We start from the raw sequence: 19,605 nt of genomic DNA, 5'->3' as shown, positions 1-19,605 counted from the left end.
CTTGGCCTTCTGAGTAGTTAGTATTACAGCGTCATGCTACCATACTAGCTGTTGACCTGTATAGTTTCAATTTTCTTCTTCTAATTCCTTACAAAGAACACTCAATTATTGATTTTTTTTAGTTTCTTGCCTGTATAATTAAAGTTGCAAACTTTTCTCTGAGCACTGCTTTAGCTGCGCCTCATATATTTTGATGTTATGTTTCACTATTATTTAATTTAAGATATTTTCCTTGCAACTTATTTGATCTATTGATTCTTTTTTTTCTTTAGTTTTTTTTTTAATTACACGACAGCGGGATGCATTACAATTCTTATTACACATATAGAGCACAGTTTTTCATATCTTTGTATATAAAGTATGTTCACTCCAATTCATGTCTTTATAAATGTACTTTTTTGCATTACAAATCTTATTACACATATATACCACAAGTTTTCATATCTCTGTTTGTATATAAAGTATGTTGACACCCAATTCATATCTTTATACGTGTACTTTGGATAATGATGTCCATCACATTCCACCATCCTTGCTAATCCCCTGCCCCCTCCCTTTACCTTCCACCCCACTTCCCTCTAGAATTCATCTATTCCTCCCATGCTCCCCGTCCTTACCCCACTATGAGTCAGCCTCATATCAGAGAAAACATTTGGCATTTGGTTTTTTTGGGGGGGATTGGCTAACTTCTGATCCATTAATTCTTAAGAAGTATGTGTATTTCCAATTATTTGGTGGTTTCCTAGTATTCTTCCTGATTTCTAATCTAATTCCTTTGTAGTCGGGGACCATCTTCTGTGTGACTTAAGTATTTTAAAACTTATTGAAACTTGGTATTAGGTTCAGTGTGAGACAGACGAACTGTGCTCTTGGAAAGAATGTTTTCTTTTATTGGATGTAATGCTCTTTAAATATTTCAGTCAAGATGATGTCTTTACTTTTTTTTTTGTAAACTGTTTTTATCAGTTTAGTAGAGTAGTGTTAAAAATGTCCAACTCTGTAAAATTGTCCATTTCATCTTTAATTCCTTCAATTTTGGCTTCCTATATTTTGAAACTATTGTTAGGCACATATATATTGTGTGTGTATTTTGCCTTGTGCATCTGTTATGCCTTCCTGATGAATTTACAGTAATCTCTCTTTATCTTTGGAGGATAGTGTTCCTCAAACTGCATGGATGCCTGAAACTGCACATATACCAAACCCTATATCTATGGTTTTTCCTAAGTCAAGAATTTCATCTTTATACTTAAAGGAAACACTTAGGGCTTTTCTTTGGTATATGGGAATTGCCAGCATAACTGTACTTTGCGTTTTAGGGCCATTATTAAGTAAATAAGATTACTTGAATTATAAGCACTGCAATAGTGTGACAATTGAACTGCTAAGTGAGTAATGGGGAGATACCATATCCAGCTTGGATATGCTGGACAGAGATATGATTTATGTCCCATGTGGGCAGCACAAGATTTCTTCACACTGCCCAGAAGGATGCACAATTTATTTTTTATTTTTAATTTTTTTTTGTAGTTGTAGATGGATAGAATGCCTTTATATTTATTTTTATGTGGTGCTGAGGATCAAACCCAGTGCCTCATGCATGCTAGGCAGGCACTCCACCAATGAGCTACAGTCCCAGCCAAAGGATGTACAGTTTAAAACTTACGAATTCCTGGGCCGGGGCTGTAGCTCAGTGGAAAAGTGCTTGCCTCACATGTGTGAGGCACTGGGTTTGATCCTCAGCACCACATAAAAATATTTTTTAGTAATATTAAAAACCAATGAATACATAGATACTGTGTGTTCCATCCTCAACTAAAATATTTTTTTTAAAAAAGAATTGTTGGGGCTGGGGATGTGGCTCAAGCGGTAGCGCGCTCGCCTGGCATGCGTGCGGCCCGGGTTCGATCCTCAGCACCACATACCAACAAAGATGTTGTGTCCGCCGAGAACTAAAAAATAAATATTAAAAATTCTCTTCTCTCTCTCTCTCTCTCCTCTCTCACTCTCTCTTTAAAAAAAAAAAAGAATTGTTTATTTCTGGCATTTTCCATTTAATAATTTCAGACTATGCATGAACTAAAACCATAGAAAGTGAAATTACAGAGGAGGACTGACAACTCTGCTTTTTCTCATAAAATATCTACTTTTGGCATTACTTTTTATTTTGAAAACTTTTTTATCTGATACTAATTTAACTGCCATAGTTATCTTATGTTTATGTTTTCCATTCATTTACTTTTCAGTCTATCCATGTCTGTATTTAAAGTCTGTTTCTATATACAGTTTATGGTTGTGTCCTTTTTTATTATTCATTCTGATAGTACCCTTAAAGTGCTTAAGCCATTGTCTTTTTTTTTTTTTTTTTTTTTTTTTAACAATCCTAGGAATTGAACCCAGGGTTGTCTGCATGCTAGATTAGGGCTGTACACAGAGCTACAACCCCGCCTCCCCAGCCCTAGTCCATTGTCTAATGGTCTTACTCATAGGTTTTCTTTGTGTTCTATTTGTTGGTTCCATGTTTTGTCTCCTTTCTTTCTCTGTAGGTTTTGATTATATGAATATTTCTTAAAATTTTAGTACTGATTTTATTTAACTACTCCACCATTTTTTAGTGGTTGTTCTAGTGATTACAATATACATCCTAAACTTTTCACAGTTTGTATACAGATGTCCTTAACTTTTTAACAGTTTACATACAGTGTTTATTATATCACTTCATGTAAAATACAGAAAACTTGCAAGCCCGTTTTCCCTTTCTGTCCCTTTATGCTGTAGTTGTGGTATGTCATATGTATATTATAAGCCCTACATTATTTCAAAATTGAGATAAAATTCACATTACATAAAATTAACCATTTAAAATGTACATTTTAGTGATATTTGGTACATCCCATAAACAACTTCTGCTTTAAACACATATTTGTATTATTAAGAAGTAAGGAGAAAAATGAAAAACCCACAAGTAGTCATTTTCCTTTACTGAGATAGTTGCCATTTCTTATGCTGTTCATCCTTCCTTTGGATCTGAGTTTCTATTAACACTGTCCTTAAATTTGAAGACCTTTCTTTAAGCATTAATTATAATGCAAGGCTGTTTGTGATGATTTCTCTCACTTTTCTTTCATCTGAAAATGTGTTTATTTTAGATTCATTCTTAACAGTATTTTTGCTGACTATAAAATTCTTCTTGACAGTTTTGTTATCTTTCTTTCTGTACTTAAAAATGTCGTTGCACTCTCTTTTGGTCTTTTTTACTTTCTGATGAGAAATCAACTACTAATTGAGACATTTTTCTCTTGCTGCTTTCAAGATTTTCTCTTTATCTTTGATATTTGTGATGACATGCCATTGCTTTTCTGTGTCAGCCATTAGATGTGTCTTAGCATGGTCTTGAGTTTATTTTCCTTGGTGGTCATCAAACTTCTGTCTTTTAGTAAATTGGGAAATTTTTCTCATTAATTTATCAATTTTTTTCCTGCCCCATCTCTTTCACCTCTTCTTCCAGGACTCCAATTATGTGCATTTTGGATCATTTCATGTAATAGGTCCTTGAGGCTCTATTCATTTTTGTTCAGTCTTATCTCTCTTTGTTTTCAGACTATGTAGTTTCTAATGATTTGTCTTCTAGTTAACATCCTCTCTTGATAGTCATCTCAATTTGGCTGTTATGTCCATTTAGGGATCCCCCCCCCCTTAAAGATCTTTTGTTTATTCCTCCTCCCTTCTCCTTTTCTGTCCTTATTTCTATTTCTCTGCTAGAAATGCCTACATTTTTGTTAATTGTGTGCATAATTTATATATAGGAGATAGTTTTAATTGGCACTTAAATATTTTGTTTTCAACATCTGGGTCCTTTCAAGTTTAGTTTCACATGTTATCTTTTAACAGCGTGCTTGGTCTTCCTCAGGTAAATTTGGATTGCATCTTGAGCATTATTAATGTTAAGTTATGATGATTCTGGATTCCACTGTTTTTCTCTGATATGTGTTGTTTCCTGTTTATTAGTAGGCAATTGGATTTGAAATACTAACTCTATTTCTTTTTTAAAAAATTTATTTCTTACATACATGACAATAGTGGAATGCATTACATTCATAATTATCCATTCACCCTAACTCCATTTCTTTTTTTTTTTTTTTTTTGTGGGAAACCAGCTCACATTTAATTGTTACATTTTAAAATTGTACAAGTATTTTGACCACTACCCTCCCAGCCCATATTTAGTCTCTTAAAATGACAGAAAAAACATCACTGATCACAGGTTTAATGAGTTTAATAAGTTTACCCCTTTAGTTCCTATTTGCAGCACCCAATATTCCTTTGAAATACCAGTAAGACCCGGCAGTGACCAACAGTAAATTTCCACCTTCCAGAGTTGAAAAGTTCAGTTTCTCTGAGCATTTCTGTGTTACAGTGGCACTTGTCCAGAACTGGTACCTCCCCATAGCTGGGGAGCTTTAAATGTACCAGTGAAAAAAGTTTTTTCCCCTTCAAGGGGAAGGAAAAAAAAAAAAGATTACTCCTCAAAACCCAGCCAATCTGGCTGTGAGGTCTTTCATTCTGTCCCATCTCTTCAGGCTCTTTTTTTTTTTTTTTTTTTGCTTTGCTTCTTTTTCTTTTACTTTTTTGCAGTAGAGCAAGAGAGACCAAAACCTAACCTGAGATACAAGAAACAAGACAGTGATGGCTATAAAGGGAGTAAACAAGGAGCAACTGAGATACTCCTTTACCTCCCACATCCAATGTATGTGCTTCACAGAAAATCAACAAAAATAACAAACCCACAAAATACAACAACTAGAATTACAAAACCCATTCATCCAAGGTTGCTAAAAGGCAGGAAGGAGAGGCGGGAGGGTAAATGGCACAGGGAGAAAAACAAAGTATTTAAATCAGTCCAGGCACAGGGGCTGGCAAATGCTAGAAAACAGCTGCAGAAAAACCTGTGGTCCTTTCAGACTCACGGTGGTATTAAAAATCCACATACTGGTGTCAGAAAGATCCTGCCTCCCATGTACCAGAGACAAAAATTCCTCAAAGAGAAGGGAATACACAGAGGGCCCTTGGCAGAGTGGGTCCTACCTTCCCTAGCCAGGAGAGGATAGAGAAAGAGCTGCCACAACTTCTTTCCAATCCACCCATCCCCTTTAGATGACAGGCAACTCAATGGCCCACAGCAGCCTTCAGTTTGGCAGGAGATGGATGCGGTGAAGGGAACTTCTCTGCAGACGTTGAGCTACTCAGGGCAGACTACAGATAGACTGTTTTGTGGAAGAGTCTGTTGCTTAAGAAGACCACTAAGGAGAACAGGCGCAACTGGAAAAGGTATGCTTTTCCAGGGGTCTTTGCTTCATTAGCTCTGATAATGAATAAAGGAAAGAGAATAGAGAAGAGGCAGCCACTGATAATGTATGAGGACTGCATTGCTGTGAGAAAAGCCAAGGGCAAACCAAATCCAAAGTAGTAAGGCCAGTTCCTTTCTATATTTGACAATCGCTGGTGCATTTCAGTTCCTTTATTGAACCAATGATATTCAAAGCAGTACAGTGAGTAGAGAAGGGACATATGCAGCAAACTGACCAGCTGACCAACAAGATGAATGGGAAAGAGACTCACAAACATTCCCTGGATAAGGAAAAGAGCCTGTAGCAAAAGGTTGAAGAGCATGTCAGCAATTATCTTGCTGACACTAGGGAATGGATGAGGCTTCCTCCCTGATACCTCAAATGCTAGGTCAGCAATATCTTGAAACCAAATGGCATTCACAACTTTGCTAAGCACAAACAGGGGTAGCACCCAAAGAGCACTGAAAATTGATGTGAGGAAGAATTCCAGCCACGACCAAACATCTCCATGTAGTGATGGATCACCAATAATTCGGGCGTTACTGACTGAAGCACAGGAATAAACACACGGTAAAACAAGAGGAGACTGAACCAGAATACTCCACCATTCCAAGCACAGCACTGGAAAATTCTACTAACAATACGTGGCTCACTCTCTTGCTTTTGCTCTATACTCTGGGCTCTCCTCTGTGCCAGGACACTACTTGCCCTTCTTCGACGTTGCTCCTCTCTTTTCTGCTGGATTCGAGCGTCTAGCTTTGAGATGGTACAAATACCCCAGATGGAGTCTTTGATTTCCCTGCCAAGGTCCTGGAGAAAGGTTTTGACACTGTCAGCCATCTCCTCACCACCCAGACTGTCAACTACACAGGAGAGAGAGAAGCACCCCAAAATCTCTCATCATGAATGACCAGCAGCTCCCTCGCCCACCGCGGACCATATCGGCCCCTCCGCGCCCGGCCGCCCGCTCCGCCCGGGCGCTCCCAGGGCCCTAACTCCATTTCTTAAGTGGCTGTTTCACTCAGATATTTTTCCTATTGCTGCTCTGCTTTGAGGTCTGCCCTGACTACGTGTGGTTCTGATATCAGTCAGAGAGGTGAGAAAACTGACTTTGGGAATTTCCTCTATGTTTTGTTTTTGTTTTTTCCCTCCCTTTCTCTTCCCTTTGGATAGTTTCATACCATAGTTTCCCTGGCTTTTATTTTCTGGTTCCCCAGGCTAGAAAGACTATAGTTTATCTACTTCTTGAGCTGTTGAGCTGCCAATACTTGGTCCCTGTTTACTTTTGCAGATTTCTTATAACTCTTCCTCTCTGAGCATGTGCTCTTAACTTCCCTGTTTCCTTTGTTCTCCAGGACCTTGGGGGTAACTGCTTTTTATAACCTGTCCGTGTTTTATAATGTTTTTCATACCAGGGTGGGGAGTGGTAGTTTTCTAGTAGAATCTTATTATGTCATTACTTATGTGGAATTTTGGACTTCTTAGTAAGTCAAAACTAGAATATAGTTTATTCTTAACAGATTTATTCTTTGGTTCTAGGCAATGGGTTTTGAATCTTAAGATAAGAAAGGTACTTGACAATGAAATTCTTCACAGAACTGAAAAAAAAAGTCCTAAAATTCATTTTGAAGAATAAAAGACCCAGAATAGCCAAAGCAATTTTAAACCAAAAAAGCAATGCTGATGGCATCATTATACCTAACTTTGAATTATACTACAGAGTTATAGGAACAAAAACTGCATGGTACTAACATAAAAATAGACACATAGACCAATGGTACAGAATAGAAGACATGGAGACAAACCCGTGTGGGATTGACATCTACAGTCATCTATCTGGTCCTTGACTAAGGTGTCAAACACTGGAGAAAAGACACCTTTTGAATAAATGGCACTGGGACAACTGGTTATCCATATGTAGAAGAATGAAACTAGATTCGTTATCTCTCTTTGCGTTAGCCCTACATAAAAGTCAACTCAAAATGAAACAGAGACCTCGGAATTAGGCCAGAAATTATGGAACTCCCAGAGGAAAACATAGGATCAGCACTGCAGCATTTAGGCACAGGCAGCAACTTTCTCAGTAGGAACCCTAAAGCTCAGAAAATAATGCCAAGAGTTAATGCATGGGATAGTATCAAATTAAAAAGCTTCTGCACAGCAAAGGAAATTATTAGGCATGTGAAGAGAGAACCTAGAGAATGGGAAAAAAATCTTACCCAGTTAATAAATGGGCAAATGAATTAAACAGACACTTCTCAAAAGAAGAAATATAAATGGCCAATAAATAGATGAAAAAATGTTCAACATTATTAGCAATTAGAGAAATGCAGATCAAAACTACACTAAGATTTTATTTCACATCAGTCAGAATGGCAGTCATCAATAATACAAATCATAATAAATGCTGAAGAGGCTGTGAAGAAAAAGGAACACTTTTATACTGTTGTTGGGACTATAACTTAGTTATAACCACTATGGAAATAAGTAAGGAGGTTCCCCAAAAAACTAGGCATGGAACCAGATTATGACCCAGCTGTACCACTCCTCAGTATTTATCCTGAAGAATTAAAGTCACCTTTTACAGAGATACGTGCATACCCATGATTATAGCACCACAATTTTCAATAGGCAAACTATGAAACTAGCCTAGGTATTCATCAACAGATGAATAAATGAAGAAAATGTGGTATATATACACAGTGGAGTTTTATTCAGCCATAAAGAAAAATGAAATGTCATTTGCAGGAAATGGATGGTTAAGTGAAATAAGTCAAACTCAGAAAGTTAAGGTTCATGTGTTTTTTTTTTTTTTCATATGCCAAAGCTAGAGAGGAAAAAGAAAAAGAAAGTTTAGGGGTAGAGCTCCTGAAAATCAAAGGAATATGAGTAGAGGAGAAGTAACAAGGGGTAGGAGGTGCAGAGGGAAAGAGAAAGTGCTGGGAAGTGATATTGGCCAAATTATGTTGTTAAATTGTGCACATGTATGAATAATTAATTCCATCAATACGTAAACTATAATGCACCAATAAAAATGTGGAAAAAAAGGGAAGGCATTTGAAATTTAAATTCAACTTATTACCAAAATATAACCATAATCATACAGTATTTTATCTATAGTATTAGTAATAATAGTCATATTTAAATTTTTATATAAGAAATTTTCATTGAATGATGGTTGATAATTATAAAGACTGAATTTCTAAAGATTCTCAATTTACTTGTGCTGGAGTGCTAGCTCTCATATACCCTTCGAGGTTGAATTAAAGAAGATATAGCCAGGCATAGTGGCACATATCTGTAATCCTAGCGACATAGAATGATCAGAAGTTTGAGGCCAGACTCAGAAACTTAGTGAGGTCCTAACCAACTAAGTGAGACCCTGACTCAAAATAAAAAATAAAAAGGGTTTAGGGATATGACTCAGTGGTCAAGTACCCATGAGGTTAAATCCCCAATACTAAAAATAAAATGAAAAGATATAAAAGATTCAATCTAATATGTTAGTGACTAAATTGTAACTAGATTATATTTACTGATCTCTAATGGAGGAAGTTTTTGTTTTGTTTTGTTTACTGGAAACCAACTAAATATTGTATTGTTTTCTAGGGTTTTTTTTTCCTGTTTTCATTTTATTCAAGATTTGTTTAGGGCTGGGGTTATGGCTCAGTGGTAGAGCGCTCTTCTAGCACATGTGGGCCACTGGGTTTGAACTTCAGCACCACATAAATAAAGGTATTATGCCCATCTGTAACTAAAAAATATTTTTAAAAAAAATTTGTTTAGATCATTGATTTTCTTTAACATGCATTAATCTTTATCTTTTATTACAGTTATTATGATACTACAAGTTGACTATCCCTTTTTGGAAATGCCTTGGTACAATAAATGTTTCATATTTTGGATTTTTTTTATATTTGCATGTATTTTATTGGTTAAGAATTATTAATTTCAAAAATCCAAAATCTGAAAGTCACTCAAAAGATTTCACAGTTCAAAATTTCAGATTAGAGATGCTGAACTTGTATTATAAGGAGGTCTTTTTTTCTTTCTGGAATGTTGAATTGTATTTTAAGAGACTCCTTCCTTCCTTCCCTCCCTCCCTCCTTCATTTTTCTTATTCTTCCTTTCCTTTTTTTTTTTTTTTTAACAGTGTTGGGATCAAAACCAGGACCTGATATCTACTAGGCAGCAACTCTGTTGCTAAGCTCTATCCCCAAGCCTTTATAAGATTTTAAGTAAATTCTTAACTAAATAGAGTTATAGGAAAAGGAAGGAGAACTCGTAACATATTTTCCCATTAAAGAAGATTTAAGTTAATAGAATCTTAGCAGTAATTTTGGGCCATAAATTTGTAGTAGTGACTGGATATAGCAATAGTACAAGAAATACATTTTACTGTATGTTACTGTATGTTTGTACCTTATTATTTTATAGATAATACTGGGATTATCACCAACAGAAATTTTGTAGTAGTCTACATTATCATAACAGAATTTTGTGAATATTTAAAATTATATGGATACCAATACTTGGCAAAATGAAAGAAGGTACTTTTGTATTTTGTAGTAGTAGCAATAGAAATGACTTTCTTCTTGGGGATCAGAACCCCATTGAAATAAATGCTAGCTAGATCTGTGGTATTTCCAAGGAATTCACATTGCTGCCAATCTTTAGTCATTGTTGAGTGTTCCTCATTCATGTTCAGATCATGTTTCCCAGGTATGTGAACCAGTGTTACCACTCGCATAGTTGGGTTCCTAGAAGAGCTTCCCAGTTCTCTGCGTCTCATTGCTTGTACTGTTGGATGTTCTCAGTCTGTGTAGGAAACTGTTTCTCAGAGGCTTTGTACAATAAAGGGTTAAAATTATAAACAAATTATTTTATGTTTAAGATGTATAAAATTTGAGATGGAATTTGATCACATGAAAGTAAACAAGAATTTTCTTGGCATGGCTGGGTATGGTGGTGCACGCCTATAATCCCAGTGACTTAGGAGGCTGAGACAGAAGGATTGCAATTTTGAGTCCAGCCTCAGCAATTTATCAAGGCCCGAAGCAACCTAGGCAGACCCTTTCTCAAAATTTAAAATAAATAAATAGATAAAATATTGACATGGACTCTCCAGAAAAGGAGGAAAAAGGACCGACGTTTGTTCTTTCCCTACGTTGCGTCACAGATTTTACTACATTTTATTTTTTCCCCCTAATACATATTATCTGCATTTGGAAGTGCAGAAATTTGAGGTCAGAAACAGTGTTGTGAGCTATGTAACCTTGGGCAAGTTAATGGCAGGCTTATAATTTCTGAAGCAAGGACTGTTGGCTTGAACAAATACTCTTTCCATCACCCTTTCTACCAATTTGATGTATTTTCCTCTAACAGATTTGCTTAATATCCTGAATTTACCTTAATACACTCTACCCTTGTTTTTGCCGTATCCTATTTTTAAATATAGAATAGTGGATACTCATTATTACAATGTTTTACCTGTGGTAGGAAACATAAGGTATGAGTTGTAATACTTCCATTTACCATAGAGCTCTAGTTCAAAATAGCTGAAAAGTAAAGGTCATCTATTGGCTTGCATTCCTAAGACAAGATACGTGATTTTATTTTATTTTATTTTATTTTTTAATATTTATTTATTAGTTATTGGCGGACACAACATCTTTGTTTGTATGTGGTGCTGGAGGATCGAACCCGGGCCGCACGCATTCCAGGCGGGCGCGCTACCGCTTGAGCCACATCCCCAGCCCAAGATACGTGATTTTAGGCAATGGTAATTCCCAGTCTCAAAATTGTCTCTAAGGACTTACTATTTTATTTCTCTAGTTTCTGCCTTGATCAGCTTCATCCTATTGCTGGTTACTTTTATGATTCTAAAATGGCTTTTAGCATCTCACTGTTGACATGGTTTTCAGTTCATATCTGCTAGGATAGAAAGAGTGACTTTGTCTCAGCCTTCCAGTTTTAAAAAATTGGGCCAGTTTAGGTCACATGTCCAATCCTTGGCTTGTCATTGTGGGCAAATAGAATAATCTAACCTGAAACCATTGAAATTTCTGAAAAGAAATTGGGGTACTCGAAGAGGCTGTAATGTTGGGGAGTTAACAACAAATGTGTTACATATGAGTGCCAAACTTGAACATTTTGATTTGTAGGTCTGTTAATTTGGAGAGAGAAAAAGAGCCCACTAAAGTTTAAAAAAAAATTTAGCAACGAATTTACTTTGTTTTTTCAAAATATTTATATATATATATACACATACATACACACATTTATTTATTTATTTATTTATTAGTTTTAGGTGGGCACAGTATCTTTATTTTATTTTTATGTGGTGCTGAGGATCGGAACCCAGTGCCTCATTCATGCCAGGCAAGCACTCCACCACTGAGCCACAACCCCAGCCCTATACTTTGTTTTTTGACTGGAAAATATCTTTGTTGTCATGGTTATACCTCATAATACTAGTTTAAAATATCACATTATTATGAGAATTGAAGCAATATAATTCTGATAAAATTTCATTACTAGAATAAAATATTTCCTCTTCATTAAATATGTGGCAAAGTTTATTGTTCATGAAAACAAACTGATATAAAGCAGAATTGTATTCAAATTCATTTCAGTTGTATCTTAGTTCTTTGATTTGGTTAGTGCCAATTCTATGCTTGTTTTTATGGGAAAAAGATGTCAGAGTATAGATCCAAAATTTTGTTAAATACAGTATTTTTAAAGGTTTTTTTTTTCTGTTTAAGAGTCTTTATTTATTTGGTTAAGTATAATAAGAGGGGAACCACCCTTTTTGTTAGCTTTCTAAACAGTGACTCATACTTTTATTGAAAGATAATACAGATGTTTTTTATATTATTCATGTAATCCATCATCAAGTTCTGTTCCTCTTTTCTGGAAGTGCATCTCTTCTTTTTTTCTTCATTATATTTCCACCATCACTTAAATGACCTTAATAATAAATTATTATTGGAGTTTTGTTTCCGATCAGTGTGAATCACTATTCTCTTCTTCCTCCAGTTTCTTCATTCAAGAGCCACAGTTCTCAATCATTTCTATATCCCATAGTAATTTTGTCCAAGGATTTGGGTTCTATACCACAGGGGGAGGGGAAAGTCTACTTTCTACAAAGTAGGAAATAATTATATGCATTTTGTTAAATTTTAACTTAATATTCTTTATTCTTTATGAGTATATATCATTGCTATGGTTTTAAAATACACACAAATGAAAATCTACCAGTAGCTGAATATTATAGTAAATACTGAGTTTTGTGTTATGCTAACTGTAAAACATAAAGATAATGAACACATAAGCACAAATTTATTAAGTAGGAAGCAGTACCTTCATAGCCTGGTATGAGGCAAAGGGAAAATCCTAGTATCTGGTGATATTGGTAATATTCCAGAGGACCACATTTTTGCCATATCACTCTCAATTTTGATATGGCTGTTGAGAAATTAGACGTATCACTGCTTGAGAGTAATTGCATTTGATTATATTACTGCCTCTTGTAAAATATTCATGCCTTCCTGAGAATTCCACTTTCTACCTGGTTATTCAAGATTTTTCATTTTTGTAAATATTAATATGCTTTCTGGCACACTTTTTTTATTTTCCTAAATTTTCCTCAGACAGGTTTATACTTTGTCTTACATGAACCTTATGATTTCACCCTTGTCTTTGCCTATCTCTGGCAAAGTTTTGTACCTTAAGGGTCATATTTTCTGTGAAACTCCTACCTTCATCCTCCTTTTCCTCTTTCTGTCTTATCTCTGAGATCAGGAGTCCTCTTTATGTGGATACCATTTCATGAGCTGTGGGTTAGTTACTTTAGTCTCCAACTAGACTATAAGCTCTTTGAAGGTATGGGCCATGTCATATAATTTTGTCTCCCTTCAGATACCTAAAATGGACTTTTTATGTAGCTGTCAATAAAAGAAGGCAAGATATTCATTTCATTGATGAAATGTTTTTCTTTCTCCTTTAAAGTAAGCTTGTCTAGATTATGATCTGGTAAAATTTTTATACTATGTTACTTGATTGCCTAAAAGAACGTGTAAGGTGGAAATGGATATGTCTTTTTTGTCTTTATCCAAATCTGTGAGTCAAGCAGTAAGATTTTAGATAAATAAAAATAAAGTTCCTAAATGTTGATGTTCTACATGTATTGCTAGGTATCTGTATATACATGTTTATGCTAATTACTTGTAGATTTATATATAACATGCATAAATAACTGTATAGGTATAATACTTATGTTTACATTGTTAATTTGCTTTTGTTATGATAACTTCAGTATTATGTTCAGTCTTTATTATCCCTAGTGTTAATATTTTTATTCAGAATTAAAAATTACCAAAATAAGACATAATATTGTATTTATTATTTTTAATATAATTGGATGCATTCTTATAAGTAAAAATTTGTATGGAGGAAAGGAAATCTTATTTTTAAAATGAACTACACTATTTAAAATAGAAACCTGAGATCTTTTTAACATTGCAGCTGAGTTAAACAAATAATCTTTCCACCATTTCTAAGCAGTACATGTAGTTAAAAATACATTTATACATATTATTTTTAAAAACCTAGTTAACTTTAAAATATGTAAGTTTTCTTGTCGTTTAGGGTTCTGTGAAGCTGATCATCAAGAGGGTTGCAAATCATTGGTGGTTTCTATTTTCAGATTTCCACATCCCGGAGTAATTTGCTTTAATTTCACCCAATTTAACCTATACTTCACACCATCACCATTCAGCTTTAATAGCTATGTTCTATGCATAAGAAAAGCAGATAAATGTCCACAATTAGGCTGCAAATGATTACAACTAGTTAGGGCTTTATGAAGACAAAACTTAAAGGACTATGGCGCCAAACAAAGCCACAAAAGACGGCTGAAAATGCTGTCTCAAGAAGTCAAGTCTACTATGGCATTTGATTTATCACTTTAGTTGATTTTTACTTATTTTTAATATGTTGGCAGGTGTGCCTACTCTGAGAAATATTCGTTAAAGAATATAAGTGCTAAAAAAGAAAAAGAATATTAGTGCTCTGTAATTTATTTTGGTTCTTAATTTACTTGCTGCTTTGAATTTCAGCATACATACAGATTGAGTCTTTTATAAAAATTTGTTAAAATGTTAGCATTTTTTAAGTTGATGGAAAGATCATTTAAAATGTACTGACATGCCTTATCAATGCATTTGTGAAATTAAGACTTTTCTGAAATGTTTATGTATGTGTTGAATAAGACTATCAGACATATAGTGAAAGTATAGTTTTATAATTCTGTATAGAATTCATTTCTAGATACATCTTAGTATGCAAAATATAAGCCTATGAAGAATTACTTACATGTAATGTTATTTGTTTATATTTATATATAAAAGACTCAGAAATTGTTTTAATTCTATTTGCATCTGTTGTGTATTCCTTCTTTGATATATGTTCTGGTTGATGTTTAGTGCATAGGATTGTTTTACAACATGAAGAATTTGTTCATGATTAAAGTTTTTAAAATGCCATGACATTTTAGTGTTACATTTTATAATTTTATTAAAAATTGATTTACTTCTTTCTACAAAGTCAAATTTGTCATTTTGGTTAAGGTATTTCTGTATTTTTAAAAAATTATTTATTGTTTTTAGCTATATTTGACAGCTGGGTGTATTTTGACACATTATATTTATACAGGGTAGAACTCATTAAAATTCTGATCCCTTTCTTGTGGTTGAACACGTTGTGGAGTTACACTGGTTGTGTATTCATATATGAGCATAGGAAAGTTATATCTACTTCATTCTACTGTCTTTCTTATTCTCATGGTGTCTCTGTTTTTAATGCAGGAAATCTCAGTTAAAAGACTGTATCCCGATTTTTTTTCAAAATTTTCTGATTATTTCAATCATGGTTTGATGAATTTTCTTTAAATAATTTTTTATAATAAATATAAACAACAATCTAAAAAGATTTTCTTTTAGTGTTTCAGTTTTAGTCACTTTGTTATGTATTCTTGCAGTAATTCTGTATAGATACGAGTAGCAATACTAATGGAAAATAATTTAATTTTATAAAAGTTTTTGTATAGATTATTCTTTTTTAATATTTCTTAAAATATTTTTTAGTTGGCAATGGACCTTCATTTTATATATTTATATGCAGCATTGAGGATGGAACTCAGGGCCTCACATGTGCTAGGCAAGTGTTCTACCACTGAGCCACAACCCCAGCCTCAGATTATTCTTATTATTCAAATACTCCCCATTTTAAAAATGTAACGTTCACTATTCTATGACAGGTAACTTACTTAAGATGTGTTTTAGATAAACTTTGTTTTCTTAAATCACAATTAAATAATATCTGCTCTGTTTTTGTTGCTTAGAAGCCAAAAACAGATCTGGATTAAAACAATCTAAGTGATTTTGGTTTTTATATACATGTAACAAACGTGTAGGTATGCACACAGTTGTTAACTTTAAAAATAATGCTCTGAAATTAATAGTTTAGGTAACTTTGTTGATAAAACAGGGGAAAGTAGACTGAAACTTACCTTTAAATATCCTTATTTTAAAGAATAAAGAATATTACAAAGTAGAACAACATAGCCATGCCAAGACAATACAAGCTACACAGCATCACAGTTGTATTAAACTAGTTTCATATGCTATATCATAAAACTTTCAGTCCAATCAGCAACTAAATTTAAATACTGCAAATTGTAGCAGCAAAACAATAATTCTGCTGATTAGCCCCTTTCCATTTCTTGTAAGTGAACTGTTTATGCTGTTGAGTACCTTTTGAAAAAAGAAAAAGGCAAAACAGCCTTGATTAGTCAAGGAGTAATTGGATGACTTGATTTTAGCAAGAGAATGAATTGGTTGATGATAGCCTGTAACTAAGTGTAGTGGTTCTGTTCAGATGAATACATAACATACAGTCATCAGATCTTGACAGGTATAACATATAAGCAGTGCTAAAAATCTTGTGGTGGAGGTGATAGAATGGAAATGCAAGGCAATAAGTTTCCATGAAGTCTTTCACTGGAAAATTTGAGGGGATTCTTAAAGGAGCTTAGAGAAACATCAAAAATTTTGGTTTCACATGTATGAAGACACGAATTGGGTGTCAACATACTTTATATACAAACAGATATGAAAAATTATGGTATATATGTATAATAAGAATTGTAATGCATTCCACTGTTATTTATTTTTTTAAATCAATAAAAATTTTTTTGTTTCAATTTTACATTGGGGGTTAGGAGGTTGTCTTTATTACTGTAATCCATGTTTTATGCTCTAAAGACAAACCATTGTGAAGACAAAAGAGCTAGTAGAATCATATAACTTTTTTCAGGGGGATTAGTGATATTAAATCATTTCACTTTATTTTTTAATATTTATTTTTTAGTTTTAAGTGGACAGGGCATCTTTATTTTACATTTATGTGGTGCTGAGGATTGAACTCAGTGCCTCAAGCATGCTAGGCAAGCACTCTACTACTGAGCCACAACCCCAACCCCATATCATTTCACTTTAATTGAAGATCATGGGAATTAGTAGAGCCATGTGAAAGCCTTAAAACATTAATCATATTCATATTTACTGTTTAAAGTATCAGTTATGCCTTAACTCTTTGTACACTGAATTCTTCTTTATGATTTCCTGATTATTGCTGACTGTATCTGAGTTTATATTAATGAAATGGCATAAAGCAAATTTTTAAAAATTCATTCATTTGTAACTAGTATTCTTACACAAATCCAGTTCTACTGCCCCCCCTCTTCCCAAAAGAATATAACACAGTAACCACTCCTTCTCTGCTACAGTGTTTTGTGGGTCCAGAAGTTTCAGTTACATAAAATGTGAAGTTACTTTTTCACCAGATGACTGAAATGACAGGGGTAAACCTGCACTGATAGCTACAGGGGTGTGATGGATGTCACAAGGTTCAAGCCCATCCAAATCCATTCTGGTTCTGGCTTTGATTTGGCACCACCTGGTGGTGATTGTTTGCTCTGGCTTAACTATCAGTGGTGATGACGATCTTGTGACCTGTCAAGGACTTTAAGATTCCTTTTGTTGGGCCAATTAGAATGGGTTTCTTGGAAAGATTAGCGGGGTGCAGTGACCCACCTTGTACACTCCACAACCAAAGAATGTATTTGCTTGCCTGTCCTTAATCTCTCCAGGCCTTATGCTTCCTTTCATGTTTCTAGTCCCATTTTAGAACAGTAGGTTATTGTGTTTAGGGATGTAATTATTTTGTGAAGGATGTTGTCTGGTTTTAGGATATCTGTTTTTCATAGTACTGTATGTTTGGATCTAAGGATGTGATCCCCATTGTGTAAAGTGGATGTAGTCAAACCCTCTCTGGCACCATATATTCTTGGTGAGTCCTCTCTTTTACATTCCTTCTATTTTGCCTTCTGTATCCTAGAAAACTCAGTAAAAGTCAGAATCCAGTGATATTATGAACAAAGGCTATAAAATGGTTATTTTAAAAATTAATAGCCAGCCATTTACTTGACTGATTAATACCTGTCACTGTTTACATTTTCAAGCATTTAAACACCAGTTTCAAACTCAAGCAGAGCCAATATTTATTTCTTCTCACAGCATCAGTACACGTAAATATGGGATTAAAAAATAATTTGTACTTCCATCAAAACCTGTATGTGAATCTGAATCTAAATTTCAAATGGCTTCTGTATAACACTAGTGTTCCACTTTGAAACCTTGAGGCTTTTTCCCCCCATCAACTTGTACTGAATACTGACTCCCTGTCTCACCTTCTACTTGGGTTTACTTTCTTTTATTTATTATGTACTGATTGTTCAACCTTATTAGATTGTAAACATCTTTGAAAGCAGATCCTATTCAGCTTTTTTTTTTTTTTTTTTTTTTTAAATGTACAGAGGGGAGAGGGGGCTTGGCCCATGTTGGCAACCACTTTCCTCATGGTGGCCAGGACATTTCTTAGCTTTACTTGCCCTCATGAATGTGTGTCCCCACTCTTTTCTTGGGAACTAGAGGGTGTCCTTGGAGATCCAGAGCAGCTACATGAGGTACTGCTCTTATAGGGCAAAGCTGAACACTTTTAGGATCATTCCCACACAAACTTGATATGCTTGATAAGTCCCCCATGGCAACAGCTGTGCCTCTGTTTGCTCATGCTCTCTGCCTCCTTCAGGCCTACAGCCATTGGGTAGCATGGCTGCTGCTCTTCAGTGCTAATTCAGTTTTGTATTTTTAAGATTTGGCTGTTTTCCTGTTTTTGTTTTTTTTTTTTAATTGTTGTTTGGTACTGGGGAATTCAACCCAGGGTGTTTTATCACTGAGCTGTGTCCCCAAACCTTTTTAGTTTTTTTAATTTGAAACAAGTTCTCACTAAGTTGCTGAGGGCCTTGCTAAGTTACTGAGACTGACCTTGAACTTGGGATTCTCTCACCTAGGTCTCCCAAGTTGCTGGGATTACAGGTGTGTGCCACTATGCCCAACTCATGTCATTTTTCAGTACTCAACAATCCACTACTCTGTGATCAGTCCCTCTGCAAGCTTTATGTATCTTATACATAAATAACAATCATTTAAAGGGAGTGTGGGCAAACAAGTGAGCAAAAGCAGGGTCACAAGAACACTTCTCTGGAAATCTTCATAGGCATTTTATAACCTAAAAGAATATCCATCACCAATAGTTGAGTTCAGATGTGAAGAGATAAAGTACAGGAAACTGCTTATGTCTGCAGTCTATAATAAATTTTGTGCCTTCCTTCTTTGTTAATTTATGTGGTTGATATGCTTAGCACTGGTTTCTTTGAAATGCTTGTTGTATATCTTACCATGTGCTGTGAAATTTATCCTTTGTTGTGCTACATGTTTAGCTTCATCTAGACTCTATAGTTCCTCTCTAACAATTTTTTTTTAATTCTGAGTGCTAGTAAATGCTTGAAGTATTTATGCACTTATTGATTCCTTTATTCATTACTTTATTCCCAGTTGTGTATCAACTCTGATCAGAGCATTGATTGATGGGAACCAGACAGACATTTAGGATGGTCTTGGGTTGGGGGGCGGGGGCACAACATAATTCTAGGGTTTAGGTAACTAGGAGTAGAGTCACTTGTTCTAACACTAGATGTACTTGTTACAAATCAAATAAATAGATTATTGTAGCAATTCAAATATAGGGTATGCTCAGAGAATGTATTGTCATGGAGATGTCATTTTGGTGACAT

The 19,605-nt window shown here is 34.7% G+C and overlaps 1 protein-coding gene and 1 pseudogene across 3 annotated transcripts in view; one reads left to right on the top strand and one right to left on the bottom strand.

The window, feature by feature from the left end:
• Window positions 1-19,605, top strand: part of OLA1 (Obg like ATPase 1) — a 149,543-nt gene that overhangs the window by 63,179 nt on the left and 66,759 nt on the right. The gene's annotated exons all lie outside the window — the stretch shown is intronic.
• Window positions 5,289-6,333, bottom strand: LOC308631250 (etoposide-induced protein 2.4 homolog; annotated as a pseudogene). The gene is made up of 2 exons: window positions 5,517-6,333; window positions 5,289-5,404 (listed from the first exon to the last, which is right to left on the bottom strand). The product of its transcript is annotated as an etoposide-induced protein 2.4 homolog (transcript).

This window comes from Spermophilus citellus, assembly GCF_964194105.1.
Source record: "Spermophilus citellus genome assembly, chromosome: 11".
Lineage (NCBI taxonomy): Eukaryota > Metazoa > Chordata > Mammalia > Rodentia > Sciuridae > Spermophilus > Spermophilus citellus.
This window is presented reverse-complemented; position numbering and strand designations above follow the sequence as displayed.